General features: G+C 32.5%; 1 long non-coding RNA gene across 1 annotated transcript; it reads right to left on the reverse strand.

Moving 5' to 3' along the window:
* On the reverse strand, positions 1-482 carry LOC142225388 (uncharacterized). The gene is made up of 2 exons (XR_012719254.1): positions 324-482; positions 1-261 (listed from the first exon to the last, which is right to left on the reverse strand). It is a non-coding gene; the product is annotated as an uncharacterized LOC142225388 (long non-coding RNA).
* Between the last annotated feature and the right edge of the window lie 3,338 nt (positions 483-3,820).

Genomic DNA, 3,820 nt, shown 5'->3' on the forward strand with positions numbered 1-3,820 from the left:
TTCGTTTTTAAATACAATTTTATTTATTTATATAAGCAATTTTATCTTCAATAAAAGACATGTTTTATTAATATATTGAATATATTTATTAAGAATCAACAGCATCGACTGTCCTTGAAATATTAGTTTATTATTCCACTATTTCCAATTTCCATGTGATATTATCGACTGTAAAACGCACTTTTTCATCTTCTTCTTGTACTTTTCACTTTTAATAAGTTGCTTCCTAACGATTTTGTCCTCCTTTTACAATTTCAATACCTACAAATATAAAAAATGATAAAACATTTTTGTTACAAAAGGTTAGCGTCACTGAATATTACCTGATATTTGAAGATTCCAAAATGAAGACAAATGAAAGGGTAATTATTCTGCTGGTGTTTTCTTCCTTTATACACCATCACGATATTGATAGATTTATTTTCAAAAAACGAAAAATTTTCTCACTAATTTAAAATAACAAATATTGTATATATTTTAATTGCTATTTATTATATTATTTTACCATATTATTTTTTAACAATCTCTCCGTATACCACAACAACGCGATTCCAACTAAAAAACAAACCACGCGCAAACATATCGATTACACCCACGCGCAAACACATCGATTACGATGACAGGTATCGAATACAGGTAGACAATAGAAATATAGGAATATTTCCTATATTCTAACAAGTTTTTTTCCTTACGTTTTGAAGGGATTGCAAACTTCTTAGTACGAATGAACTAAAATATTTTTCTAAGCCAAGTGTTGTTCGTATATATGAAAAGTTTCTATTATAAAGGAAGTCGCAATTATCATTTTATAAGAAATTTTACTAATTTTGAGGAAACTTGGTTTTAGTTCGGATTTTGTTTATTTTTACGAATGCTTTGTTATCGGTGTATAAAATTTTCTTGTTCAGTAGGAAATTCTTATACCCAGCGAAGAAAACAGTAAGAGTAAAATTCCATGCCTTATTCTAGTTAATGAACTATTCCTAACTGCTTACAGTTTAGGATTTTTTTACTGAAACGAGTAAATTTTATTATTTCTCACAAAAATTTACCTTAATGGAAATAAAATGGATAAACTATGTTGATGAAAAATTTTTCCTTTAGTTTCGAAGGCACTTTTTTCTGGGTGTACGAATTCAGTATCAAATTTGTCAATTTTTTCAAGCTGTGCTACTTTAATATTTTTTGTACATTTTGATCCTAAATCCTCTTAACATTACCGAAATTAGCGTTGTCTCAACGAATCAACGAGTTTACGAGTCGAATATTATATTCTGAGCAATTTCCCCTTTTTCATAAAACACTTTGAGTGGACCAGTGTAACGCCTACAAGTATGCAAAGATATTTTTCTATATCAGATAAACCGAATTTGTAATAAATTTCAAGGAGTGGTGATTGTTACGTTAATAAGGAGCTGACTTGAACATTTTTATTTCAGAATTCCACATAAAACACTGATATAAATTTACACGCATTTGAATCTGTGTAACCATTTCTATATGAAAATGTTTGATATTTTTATTTCGAGTGCTACTTTTTAGAAATTCTCTACGGTAACGCTAGTCGATCTGAGTCGATCAGTACGTAATGGACGGTAAACGATTAATAGTTCTTATAATTTTCAAACTTGGACTGTCAGGAGAATAAAACGTCAAGTATTGAGACGGGGTAACCATAGAACATTATAGAAAGTTGTATTGATGGAAATCACAAGCATAAATTAAATATGTGGTTTAAAAGCAAATTTATTATTCTCAAAATATTGAGGATACTATAAAACCGCCTATTACTGAACTTGTTACACATTTAGTAGCATCCCTTCAACTGTAAAAGTTGGTTTAAGTATATCATTCGTGAACTTTTCTTCATTTTCACACCATTGTACTGTCTTCTATTGCAAACAAGCGGAAAAACTTTCCTCCAAAATGGGTTCTTGTTAGTATCCATCGGATACTAGGATGATGAAAGGTACATATACAGAGTAGATAGGTATATTGCTTGGGTAATGGGTAGGTAGGAAACGCAAGAATGGCTAGAAACATCAGAGAACGCTACTCTCATTTTGGGGTTTAGGTCTTGTATTGTGCCTGCTGTCTTATATTGAGTTTGAGTCGTGGTTTGTTGTTGCTTTGGTGTTTGTAGTCGGAAAATGTTATAAATCGATTAGCCCAGTTGCCTAGAAAACAACTTATGCTCCTTCCTCTCCACAATGGCAATAACGGTCGAATTGGAAAACATATTGACTCATTTTGTTACACATCTTGATTTACCGAATGCAACAAACAAAACCAGCAGCAGTGGAACTACTCCAAGCGTTAAATGACAACCGAGAACCTACAACCTTATTTAATATGAGGAATGACTAGGACGACCACAATACTACTATGCCGCCAACTACATAGTAAGGAGGCAGACTAGGCTGGACTCGCCAGAGGATGAATGAGAATTTGTGTGAATTGTTTAGGGAATCGAAAAGACCATTGGAAGTATGAAGCACGAACGAAGTGCACCACGAGTATATGTCCAACTTATAAGTTCGTCCATGAATGGGAATTTTAATGGTTGGTAAACACTTGGAAGTTGTGGAAACAATGTTGCTGACAATACTCTTCATCACGACTACCACAATACAGAAGCCATACCTCCATGATCCATCCACCCCCTGTATGGGTGGGTGAGTACATGATTGATTATTTTTCTAGGCAATTTTTATATTTGGAAATTGGATTTGCCGTAAAAAAGCCCACGAGAATTTAACGATTTAAGTAAATTTATAGCATAACTTGCGTTTTTCATTAATCCTGATCTCTGAGGTTGTGGAAAGGGTTCGATTATAAGTTTGTTAAACAAAATAGACCCTCAATATGGCCAAATCCATCATGCGCTTAAATCTATGGAAATCAAATCAACTCATGAAGTATGCATAATAAAAACTGAATAATAATGAAATTGAAAGATATTGTTTTGCAACTTCTTGACCAGCAGTAGATACAGACAATAACTGTTCATAAAATAGTAGGTGGTTTCTCATCCTCGGATTAGTATTTAACAGGAGGATAAATCACTTGTTAGTCAAAATTTTGTATGCTCTCATCTGTTTTGCTGATCTGATAAATAATAAGAGGGTCCTGAGAATACTGTAAAAACGAATGGTAGGGGCCGGTCACTTTAGCGGGCTGACTCATTGACATGACTCCGATTTATTTCAACACCCAAAGATATTTACTTTGAACCAGAGATTTGGACTACTATGTATATTAAGTATACGTCTGTGGGACGTATCATAGTTTGTTACCATGGTGTGTGTGTTTTTTTTTTTAATTTTTGTACTTACACAATCCTTATCATTTAAACACGTTTTTGGGTAAACTTTTATTTACTGTGTAACAAAAAATTACATTTTCAATGAGGGAGAACGAAAAACTAAAAAAAATGATATAGTACTAATTCTAATAATTGTATTACAGCAAAGTGAAATTACAATTAGATTTTAATATAAAGATAGTATAGCATTTAAAAATATATATCAAGTTTTAAAAATTGCGACAAAGTGGAGCATCGTCAATGTCAATTTGCACAAATTTCCCGTGTGCGGCTTTGACTTTCCCACATTCATTGGACAAAAAATGATTTCCGGCTGCTGCTTCGTTTTATATAGTGTATACTATTCCAGATCTATAGACACTCGTATAACCTTATCTTGCAGGTTAATGATTGCACTGAAAAAAAAAACATGCCAGGTTCCAAAGTTTTTGTCTTCACACTAATGATTTTGGTATTGATTCCGAGCCAAAGATGCGTAGAATTGAAGCAAGGACA

Source organism: Haematobia irritans, chromosome 2, assembly GCF_050003625.1.
Source record: "Haematobia irritans isolate KBUSLIRL chromosome 2, ASM5000362v1, whole genome shotgun sequence".
In the NCBI taxonomy this organism is placed as follows: Eukaryota; Metazoa; Arthropoda; class Insecta; order Diptera; family Muscidae; genus Haematobia; species Haematobia irritans.